The sequence below is a fragment of the Dromiciops gliroides genome, chromosome 3 (assembly GCF_019393635.1).
Source record: "Dromiciops gliroides isolate mDroGli1 chromosome 3, mDroGli1.pri, whole genome shotgun sequence".
NCBI classification, from domain to species: domain Eukaryota; kingdom Metazoa; phylum Chordata; class Mammalia; order Microbiotheria; family Microbiotheriidae; genus Dromiciops; species Dromiciops gliroides.
The window spans coordinates 19,664,503-19,676,668 of NC_057863.1; positions in this window are offsets into that span (position 1 = coordinate 19,664,503).

Consider the following 12,166-nt stretch of genomic DNA (forward strand, 5'->3'; position numbering starts at 1 on the left):
TAGTATGGCTGTAAGGGAGGTTTTCCTTATATAGAGCCCAAATTTGTCTCTCTGAAACTTCCAACCATTGTTCCCAGTTCTACCCTATGGCACCAAATAGAACAAGTGTCATATGTCTCCCACATACTAGTCCTGCAAATAATCAAAAATGTTTTTCTGTCTTTTTTGTGAATTATACAAACATTGGATCATCATGCTCAAAGAACACTTTAAACAAAGAGCTGGCCTTGGGGTCAGAAAGTCCTGGGTTCAAGATCTGCCTCTGATGCTTGCTATAGGATGATGGATATGACAACTTAATTCCTATGTGTTTAGGCAACTAAAGCCACAAATTGAATGTCAGATATCAATATTCTTTCCTGGGAGCTCACTAAAACAGTGAAATCACAGAACCTAGAACAAAGTAGGTGAATGTCACATCCTTAATACATGACTGTCAAATGGATGAGTTAAATGTTGCTGTGACTAAATTCCTGTGTGGCACAGTGGAAAGAGGGCTGGTTTAAATGCCAGAAAGACTGGGGTTCAACACTCACTTCTGACATACTGATCATATGACTCTAGGTAAAAGCTCTAGGCAACTAGGACTATGTGACAGAGAAGATTGCAACTACGTTGGGGAAGGTGTCAACCAAGTAGGCTTCTGAATGTGGCCTAAACTAGATTAAAATGTAATTGGGAAATATTTTAAAGAATAAAAATACAACGAAAGATAGGTAATATTAATATGTAGCTTCTAAGGATGTGGGGTTATTCAGGAAGGACTCTGGTGTGAGGGCTTGCCAAACCCTTTTTAGGGTTGCTCACTCACCTTTCATATTCACCTCCCAACTCTCACCTATGGCTGTAAAAAGCTGTATCCTGCATATTGGCCACATCCCAGTAAACCATCTTGGGACATGGGTTAGATCAGGCAGAGGGTAACTGACAAAACCTTATAGCCAACAATGAATTAGGGAATATCTACCCTATGCATGTGAAGACTTCCCACCATGGAATGGGTAGATAAGGACAATCTGTTCCAATGGCCATGAAGGGGGCTGAGCAGGCTCTGTGGTACACTTAGAGCTTGGTCAGACACTGAAGATGCCAAAGTCATCCAGTGCATCCTGAGTCATCACCAGTCCTCCTGACCTTTGTCTTGCCACTGGACTTCAATGACTCCGAAAGAGAGAGTGAGGCCCACAACTTTGTACAACTCTACTTCACTTACATCTGATTCATGTGCAAGGTAAGATGCCACCACGATGTCACTGGTCCTCCTCAACGATGAAGAAAGAACAATAATGTGGTTTTTCCGTCAATATACTGCCCATAGAAATCCTTATGTATGGTTTAGTGACCTTCCTTTCTATTTGAATTTGACAGCACCACGGCTCTGCCTACAAAGTGCTGTCCTCACAACAACCATTTGCTATTGTTCTCCCTATTTCAGAGACAAGAATACCGTGAGTCTCTAGTTATCAACTGGGCAGTTCAGTTAACCAGAGTAACCCCAAAGGTCCTGGTCAGCTGATGTGCTCCTGCCATCTTTTTGGAAATTAGGAGCTTTTCTAGAGCCCTGCAGAATTCTTTACTGTCAAAGTATTGTTGGATAACTCCAGTTTTTTTCCCCAAGTAGAATCCTTAAGAGGCAGTTGGCTTAAATTGCCCAAGAATTCAATCAAAAACTGGACAGGCTCTTTCCATGTTAACATCAAATTTAGCTTCTCCTGGACTGGAACTTGCGATTCGGAATTGAGCCTCTTTTAGTCCCCAGTGTAGCCATTCAAAGATATGGATTACTGCTTAATAGGAATGGAGGTCATTAAGCTTATGGATAGGTTATGGTGCCAGAGCCAGACCTGGCTGTTTTATGTTTCAGGTTAATCATCCAGGCCTTTTATGACCTTAAACAGAGGGTAATTTGGAGAATAAACACACTGGCAATTAGCCTGGAGGAGCTGGAAGCATTTGGTGTTTGTACTATTGTTATCTGGGGACAGTCCTTCCATCTACTACTCTTTAAAAAACCCAGAGGTAAAGCCTAGTCCCATCCAGGAGATTTGATTAAAGGCATCCAGTAATTAAGATTAATTTCCTTCCTGGGGTAACCAATTAAGGCAATTAATATGGCATTGGTACATGGTCTGGGGGTAGAAGTTGAAGGGTTTCTAATACCCTCAAACTAAAGAAATGTGAGTTTGTGATTGGACTGGGAGAAAAAAGTTTCTAGCTCAGAAAATAAGTAGAATTATATGGACATATATGGATTCCATTTGACTGGGGAGGGCAGCTCTGTTTAGAAGTGGTCTTCCCTAATCTGACCATAACAACCTTTTCTTCCTTCCTTCCTTCCTTCCTTCCTTCCTTCCTTCCTTCCTTCCTTCCTTCCTTCCTTCCTTCCTTCCTTCCTTCCTTCCTTCCTTCCTTCCTTCCTTCCTTCCTTCCTTCTTTCCTTTAACAAACATTTATTAACTTCCTACTGTGTATAGAATATATACAAAATCTTGATTCCAACCATAACCAGCACAAAGCATGTATGTGCTATAGCCAATATTGGACAACAACCCCTGCACTCATTACTGTTCACTGAAGGCTTTGAACTTTTACTGTAGAATCAAAGATTATTAGAGTTGGAAGGGGCAAAATCCCTTCCAAGTGTCATCCAGTTTAAACTATTATCCTCCACCAAAAAAACCCCCAAACAACTGTCACAGAATCATTAGGATCAAAGATTTAGAAATGGAAGTGACTTTAGGAGCCTACAAATAGCCCAATGTGCACATTTCACAGACAAGGAAATGGAGGCTTATAGAAGTGATTTGCCTGAGGTCACATAGGTGATGACAAGTGGTCATCTAACCTGAAGACTTCCAAAGGATGAACTAACTTCATCCCAAGGCAGATCATTATGCTTTTGGGCAGCACTGTTCAGGAAATATGAAGGTCAGTTGAATGAAGTCGGAATGTTTGGCCTGGTGAAGGGAAACCCCAGGGAGGACAGGCTCTGTGTTTTTAAGTATTTAAAGAGCTGTTATAAAGAAGAGGCTTTTGAAATACTCTGGCTCAACAGGGCAGAACTAGTAGCAATGGGTAGAAGTTTCAAAGCTGCAAATGTAAACTTTATGGCAGGAAAAACGTTCCTAACAATTAAGATAGGGACTAGAGCTGTGATTTCATCGGTGAAGTAAGCCCCCATTGAAAAAAATGTTCTCTTCCAAGGTAGTCAGAATCATTTGTGAAACTTATTATTGTGAAGGATTGTCTAGAGCATGGAATAATTAAATGACTTGCCCAGGGTCATAAAGTTCAGATGTATTAGAAGTGGGATTTGAACCCAGGTCCTCTGATACCAGAAGCAATAGTCTTTTCACTCTGCCACACTGCCTCTCAGGAGGAAACACTGAACCTAAAGAGATGAGAAGAATTGGTAGAGGTCACACAGTGAGTGAGATTTAGAACTAGAACCCAGGTCTCCTGACTGCCAGTCCAATTTTCTTTCTGCGATCCCAAACTATATTTGGTCTAGGTGGCAATCAGAATTCCTGCTAGCTCATATGGTTGTAACATCCTACCTTTACGCAAAGATGATGTGCAGAGTTAATTACAAGTTCTTACTTACTGAATTTCTTAAACTTCTCTCTACACCAAGAGAATGGCTAGACTATTGTCCTCAGTCTCCAACTCCTATCCCATTGTTTAAGTCCCTTTTCTAAAAATTAAGGTCTTAGGGCTTTGCGAAGTAATGTTCCATCAGATTGGTAGCATTAAAAAACTACATTTTTTATCAATATGTTTATTTGAGTAAAATGCATTCCCCAATAAGCACCCAAGCAAAGTCCCAATAAAACACATCCATCCCTTACTTTATAGACACTAGTTTTATAAATTTTTTTTTGGTTTGTTTTTTTTTTTGCAGGTCAATGAGGGTTAAGTGACTTGCTCAGAGTCACACAGCTAGTAAGTGTCAAGTGTCAGAGGCCAGTTTTGAACTCAGGTCCCCCTGAAACCAGGGCTGGTGCTTTATCCACTGCATCACCTAGCTGCCCCTATAAATGTTTTTTTTTTTTTAATGGACAATGCCATCCTAAGAGCAGCAGCTTTGGAATTAGAGTATCTGGGTTCAAATCTCATCCCAATGCTTACTTCTTTGTGACTTGCCAAACAACTTGAGATCTCTGATTCTCAGTTTCCTTCTCTATAAAATTAGTAGACTGGTTCATTTCAGTTTTTTCTATCTGATCCAGTATGGGGCAGTTAGGTGGTATAGCTGGATAAACCACTAGATAAACCACTGGCCCCAGAGTCAAGAGGACCTGAGTTCAAAACTCACCTCTGATGCTTACTAGCTGTGTGACCCTGGGCAAGTCACAACCCTAATCACCTTAAACATATGGGGTCATCTCCAGTTGTCCTGATATATATCTTGCCACTGGACCCACATGGCTCTAGAGGAGAGAGTGAGATTGGTGACTTTGCACAGACCTCCCTCACTTAAATCCACTTCAGTGCAAGTCATGATATCACCCCTGATATCATGGTCTTCAAGAGAGAAGGACAAAGAACAACATCTGATCCAGTGATGGTTCTCTTCTAGTTCAATGGACTATTATAGACACATTCTTCTCTTATGGAAGGCAGGAGACTTGAACATTTCTAGAGAAATAGAGAAGACCATAGACAAGGGAGGCAACATGAATGGATGGAAACACGGGTTAGAAGTTGCAAAGAGGTAAGTGTAACTTCCTAACTTTTAGATCAGTACCAAGCTGGACTGGGCTGCCTGGAGAGGTGATGAACTTCCCCGTTAGATGTCTTTTAGTAGATGACTTGTTGGGGAGGTTAGTGTGGGAATTCCTTTTGTGTATAGTTTGGACTTCTTGGCCACTGATGCCCCTTCCAGCTCTCAAATTATCTTGTTTGAAATGGTAATTCAAGGGCACCTGTGGCTGTCTTAAAAATTTAAAGGCCAGGGGTTGCTTCTTAGGCTGAGGGTTCCAGGTAAAGCTGCTTCAGGTAGCCAAGTCTAATGTCCCTTACAAAGTCTCAGAAATTATGAGTCAGCCTTTGGAACTAACATGGATTGCATCAGAATACACACAAAAATTGAAGATTGAACAGGGTGAAGGACAATTAGTTATTTCCCATTGCCCTTCACATTTCTGCCTTTACTTTCTTACCCACCATAGTTGGGTGTAGACTGACTCCTTGCTCTTGCTACCTCTACACCCATAACACTGTCTTTTCCTCATTTGGGTAAGTATTATTAATGATAAACAGGTGTAAGGGCCTAAAATTCTAGCTATGATGTCTAAAATCTAATGAATGGTCACCGTAAATTAGAAGCTTTAGCAAGAGTTTAGACTTTTAAGTATTTATTAAAGTTCATTAGAAGTTATTGAGTAGAGAGAGAGGTCAAAAGCAAACTTCATCTAACTACCTCTAAGAGAGCCAGCATCTGTCCTTCCACTAAGCCCAAGTCAGAAACTGAAAAGGCCTCGCTCCTCCCTCCTGTGAAACAGGAAACAGGGCTGTCCATACACACAGCTCCAAGCTAATTGGTTGGTAGCACTGATTGACACAACTAATAGGTGGTAACTTTCTGGATGCTACATCACACCTGGGTGTCAAGTCACATGCTTTCTTTTCAGGCCAGAGCTCCCAATGTCCCTCCCAGCAGGGAGTGTCATTCCAATTCTCCCACAGGCATTTAATTATATGTTTATAATTTATAATGGGGTGCAAAAGAATGTGACTTCAGGAGGCTCCAGGAATTCCCCATAATTTCTCCATTAAAGTGAATAGAAATAGACTTCTTATCATATAGACTTTTGTTTGTTTTCTTTTTCTTTTTCTTTTTTTTTTTGGTGAGGCAATTGGGGCTAAGTGACTTGCCCAGGGTCACACAGCCAGTAAGTGTCAAGTGTCTGAGGCCGGATTTGAACTCAGGTCCTCCTGACTCCAGGGCTGGTGCTCTATCTACTGTGCCACCTAGCTACCCCTATCGTATAGATTTTTAATAATATTTTTAACATATAGATTTTCATTGAAACATTTAAGCAAATCCACTACTTTCTACTTTGATAGTTTACTAATTATTAATAGAAAGAAAGGATATGCACTTTAGTTTTGATAGTGGGATATGGACTGGAAATTGGATTTAATTTTTTCCTTTTGGAGGAAGGGAAACTTCCTGTACCAGTTCAGGCGGGCTGCTTTCCTGCAACAGAGTCAGAAGTTTGCTAGAGCACTGGTGTCAGATTCAAATAGAAATGGTGACTGCTCATCCATACAGAAGGATCACTGCAGGCCACATATTGACTTAGCTTTAAAATGTCCCATTATCTGGGTTTCTTTGTGTTTTTATTTGTTGTATCAAATATTTTCCAGTTACAGTTTAATGAGGTATGGGCTGCACTCGAGTAGTACAGGTGGGTGGACCCTGGGCTGTATGTTTGATATGTCTGGCCCAAAGTAATGAAACGTTAAGTGACTCCATCTCACATAGGCAGCAAGTGTCCAAGGCAGGACTAGAATCTAGGTCATTCTGCCTTTGAGGTCAGTTCTTTAACTAGTTGTTGATAGGAAGATACCAATGTTACTTGTTTCCTTTGACCAAAGTTTTACTGCTTCAGGGTTGTCTTCTTTTTATAACATCATCAGAGTCATCATGAATACTGGGGTTGAGCAGGAGAGTTCCCTGTTTAAATGAATGAGCCACGGTATGGTGAGCTTTTCTTTCAGACTCTGATTGTAACTCTCTGTGGAGGAGGGTATGGGCATGTTCCAGAGTGACTTTTTGGAGTGTTTCATTAATGATCTCTTCTGTGCTTGGCTTTCATTATTTTGGGACAGACTACAAGGAGGTACCATCTCTGGAGAGGCCCATAAAAGGGAGTCTTCATCATAGACTCAGCCCTTTTTCCTTGCTTGTTAAAAGATCTTGAAAGGTTATTGTAACTAAGAGAAGAGCTGGATCCAGGGAAGGAGCATATTTTTTCATACTTGTAAACTATTTCTGGTTTTCTCAGGACAGAAGCAGGTTCCCTTACCCATGTGGCCTGGGAAACAGTTTTGGAGCGGAGGTGTGTTCTGGGGCCCAGTACTGACCTGGCAGTGATGTAATCTCTCAACCACTTGGCAGATGGGGAGAGGGGAAGTGTGGCTAGATGGTGAGAGTTCCTGAAGTTTAGAAAATAGTCTCAAGTGAATTTTTATTCTGGAGTAGGTCATGGAAGGGGATGACTATTTCTAGTGAAGAGCAACAAAATGAAATAAGTGGAAGAATTTAATTTGCTTAAAAAAAGGCCTGGGGTGATATTCTTTTGTCTAATGGACCACATGCATCCTTTTGGAAAGTATGTGTGTGTATGCATGGAAAACCCAACTTCAGTTACCTTCCAAGGAGAATTCCTATTGTCAGTGGCACTATAAACCCAGAGGACTTAAGCACTCTTGGGAAAAGACCTGGAACATTACTGGAAAAGGAGAAGTATATTGACAGTGTGGGGACCCCTATGTAGCCTTAGTTATTTTTGAAATTTGGGGAATGGTGGAGGTGGAATTAAGCTTGTCTTTTAACCACCATCTGCTTGATTTTATTTAGTGCTTTATATTAGTGCTAATACGAGACCTCCAAAACCTTGTTGATCCAAGTTATATTGTTAGATTTCCTGGAAAAAACTCGGAATGTGGGTATAATGAACCAAAGAGAGGAATTTCATGGGAGTAGATTGAATCTAGTCTGTAAAAACCCAGAGCGTGGACCACAAGCTTGTTCTTTGGAGCTGCTTTCTTTACTTACAAGAAGTCTTCCCATTTTTCTTTGAATTCTTGGTATTTGTTCATTCTTACGGCATAATAACACCCTACTACACTCACATACAACAGTTTGTTTAATCATTCCCCAATGATTATGCATACATTTTGCTTCTAGCTTTTTGTTATAAGAAGTAATACAGGGGCGGCTGGGTGGCGCAGTGGATAAAGCACCGGCCTTGGATTCAGGAGTACCCGAGTTCAAATCCGGCCTCAGACACTTGACTTACTAGCTGTGTGACCCTGGGCAAGTCACTTAACCCCCATTGCCCAGCAAAAAAAAAAAAAAAGAAGTAATACAAAAAAAGAGTATTTTTCTACTCATGGATTTTTTTCTGGCTGTCAATAACTTCCTTGGGGGTATATTCTCAGTGGTGAGATTCCTGGTTCAAAAAATTGGAACACTTTTGTAACATGTATTACAGAATTCCAAGATGTTTTTTCAGAATGGTGGGACCAATTCATAGTTGTACTAGGACTGAATTAGCATTTCTGTCTTTGTAGTGAATTTTATTTTGGTGACATTTCACAAGGTGTCATTTTCAATCTCTATCTCGTGTTTTTTTTTTCTTCAAGATATTAGAATTCATGAAAAACCATTGTAAAGACTGAAAAGCTCATCATTCTACTCAGACTTAGTTGCTTTTTCTCCTAGCAATAACAGAAAGATATTGAAAGATTTCAGCTGAATTCAGGGGAAGTTGTTTTGATGGAAAGGTATGCCACTCACCTCCTGCTTCCTCTATTCTGAACATTTCCTTTCTCTCCTTTTCACTCCAATAATTGCTATTGAATGACAACAACAACAACAACATGAATTAAGTAAAAACATTAAATTTTCTTTGAAAAGTGGCATTTCTTAAGCCTACTAATATCTCTGCTAGACAAATGTCATTTCTGGATGGTGAACATAATGGACCTCATTCTATTGGCAATTGGGGAGTAAGGCACTCACCTTTTGGAGGTGAATTAACTCTTTTGATCCCTTGGGTGCCATTTAGTACATTGGTGGTCTTTTATGATGACTGTAACATAGCTTGTGCCATATTGGAATGACACCTCTTGGGTGTCATTTCATAAACTGCTAATTATGCTGACAAAGTCCAATGTGCTCCTTGGAATAGACTGGGTAGAATTATGCAACATATTGTCATGGTTAGTTGGCTCCTCTCTTTTATTTTTACTTATACCAGAGCAAAGGTGGGAAACAATCATTTGGTCACATGAATCTATGAGCCAAGCCTCATCAGATGCCACATCCTGAGTGTGAATTCCATCTGAGATATTTACTGCCCATGTGACCTTGGGCAAGTAACTTTACCTTTAAGGACCTCAGTTTCTTTATGTGTCAAATGAAAGGTTTGTACTTGATGAATCCTAAGGTCCCTTCCAGCTTTAAATCTCTGGTACTATGACCCTAAGGTGCACTGAATCCTGATGCACATGTAGACCAACTCAATCCCCCAAAGCCTATTTTCTAGGGAATATGAATGTCTTTGACCTAGTGTAGGGTGTATGAAAATCATACAACAGGGAAGTAAGGGGAAAGTCCCCCAAAACTTCAGGGATAGTCTGCTAAGGGTCTTGTGGTCCTTCCAGGCTCAAGTTTGTTTTGTTTCTGTAGTATAATTGTGGGTTTTTTTTTTTTTTTTTGGTGAGGCAATTGGGGTTAAGTGACTTGCCCAGGGTCACACAGCTAGCAAGTGGTAAGTGTCTGAGGCCAGATTTGAACTCAGGTACTCCTGACTCCAGGGCCAGTGCTCTATCCACTGCGCTATCTAGCTGCCCTGTATAATTGCATTTTAAGTTCAGAGAATTAAGGTAATCAGACAAGGAGAGACAACTAGCTAGCAATGTGTAACCAGTGACTTCATATAGTGCCTGTCCCCAGGTAGATATGCAAGTGACATTCCCTCAGCATCTAATGATGGCTAGAACTACCCTGCCAGAACTCTTATCTCTATGTACTTATTACTAGGAGACACAGCTGTCAGTGAGTCAATAAACATTTATTATGCACCTGCAATGTGTAAGTAACTGTGCTAAGTCCAAAAAAGCTAGTCCTTGCCCTCGATAAGTTCACAATCTAATGATGGAAGACAACACACTAAAGGAAGCTGAGAAGCAAGGGAGGGGGTATGATGTTAGGTGGGAAATGAAGAGAGTCTTATTTAAATGGAGGCTTTAGGAGGAGTTCTTTGCTTTACTCTTTAATCCTCCAGTCAGAGGAACAGAGCGTACTGATGAAGTGATCTGCAGGAGGACAATACGACTGGGCATCAACACCTGAAATATCAGAAACACAGGTCTCCTTGGCCATAAAGATTTCTGGGATGGGCCTCTTCATACATTCTTCCATCCACACATGCATGTCCTGTGTATGCATTACCTGGTCATATACATTCTCTGTATGTGTCCCTCATAGAAGGTAATAAGGTAGAATAGTATTCCTCATGTACACATAATCTTATTACTTTCTCTTCTATGTTGCTTGATTAAAAGTCTTTTATTTGAGCCTTAGCACCTACTGTGTTCTAGGCATTGGGCTCAAATCCAGGAATACAAAGAAGTGAGTGCATTTGTTCCTGCTGACAAAGCATTTACATTCCATTGCAGGAAACCAGTACATATATGGGCATATACAAAGTCGTGCTTTGGAGTGGAAGGGAGGAGGGACTGCTAGGGAGCTCCGAAAATCCTTGATGTAGGAAGTTGCGTGTGAACTGAATTTTGCAGAAAACTAGAGGATTCTAAGATACCGAAGGGAGGATAGGTAGGGTGTGTTTCGAGCCAGGGAGTTGAGCAGTGCAGTCAGAGATGGAAAAAGGAGGTTTGGGAATGATAAGTAAAAAACTCTAGATTGACCAGGAGGGTCGTCATGTGTACTAAGAAAGGAAAATTAGGTGGGGGCCAGGAGGAAAAGCCCTTTAACTGCCCAAAGAGCAGTTTGTATTTGCTCCATGAGCTACCAGAGACTTTTGTTTGTTTGTTTGTTTTTCTGGGGCAATGTGACTTGCCCAGGGTCACACAGTTAGTGTCAAGTGTCTGAGGCTGGATTTGAACTCAGGTCCTCCAGAATCCAGGGCCGGTGCTTTATCCACTGCACCACTTAGCTGCTCCCCTACCAGAGACTATTGAATGGGAGAGTAACATGGTTAGACCTGGGCTTAAGAAAAATCACTTTGGCAGCTGGTAGGAGGATGGATTGGAGTGAGGTGAGATGAGACAGGGAGACAAATTAGGAGGCTATCAGAGTGATTTAAAATGAATGCATTCTCTGCTTGGCTCTAAAAGTAGACATGGTAGGAACTCCCGAGCTATAGTTTTGAGTGGGGTCTGAATCATAGCATTTCAGACCTAGAGTAAGTAGTCTTTCTAGGAGGCTCTTGAAAGGGGTTGCCCCAGAGGTTTCCATTACATATGTAGCATTTTATAGGGAGATAAAAGACACAAGTAGACATTATCCTGAAGTTTACCAGTTGATAACACATTTATTCTGGGACTGTGCTTACGGAGGATTCTGGGAGAGAGATATCAGAAGCTGGACAGAGAAGCCATTCATGTTGCCAACTGAACAACAGGAAGTGTAGACAAGGTTGAAGGAGGGGACACCTGATCTCTGGATGCCAGCTCCCCTTCTTCCTCCAAAATCTGAGAAGCAGACAGTAACAATAAGAAGTTGGGAAGTATTATATGCTGTTCCCCAGGCTTCTCCCATTGAAGACTAAAGGACAGCTAAAGGGAGGGTTCATTCCCCTTCATTTGGCTACTAAAGCAGGGTTGTCTTAAAGCTCCTATTTTGTTAAACTGGTGGAGGATTTCCTTTCTCATTTGGAGAGAGGTGAAGTCAGAAAGAGAAACTGCTTATGTCTTTGCAGGCAGCAGTGTAAGCCATAGCCATCTTCCTATCCAAACAAAAGATTCCCTCCCCTTGTTCACTTTCCTTTCATCTCTATTATTTAACTCTCCCTTTTATATAAAGGAAGAGTCTATTGGTGCTAGTCCTTGTGATGAGCTCTGGCTTGGGTTGGGATTTGGGGAAAGATTCAGATATCTGCAGAGGAAGGTCTCACAGTGACCACATTCAGAACTCACCAAGGCAATGAAGGCCCATTGCATTCATAGCCCTATTAAGTTCAAGTTTCTGTAAACAAGGGAGTCTATAAACTGAGAGAAATAAATGACAAAGGTATAAATGTGCTCTTAGATTTAGTAGAGATAATCCCTTGAGGCTAAAGACAGCCAGACTTGGTAAAAAAGGGTGTGTGTGACTGCTCAGATCTCCAATGGGCTACCTTGTTGCAGGGAAACAAACAGTCTATGTGCACCATAGGAGAGGGACCTTCCTGTGTAAACTCTACACCTG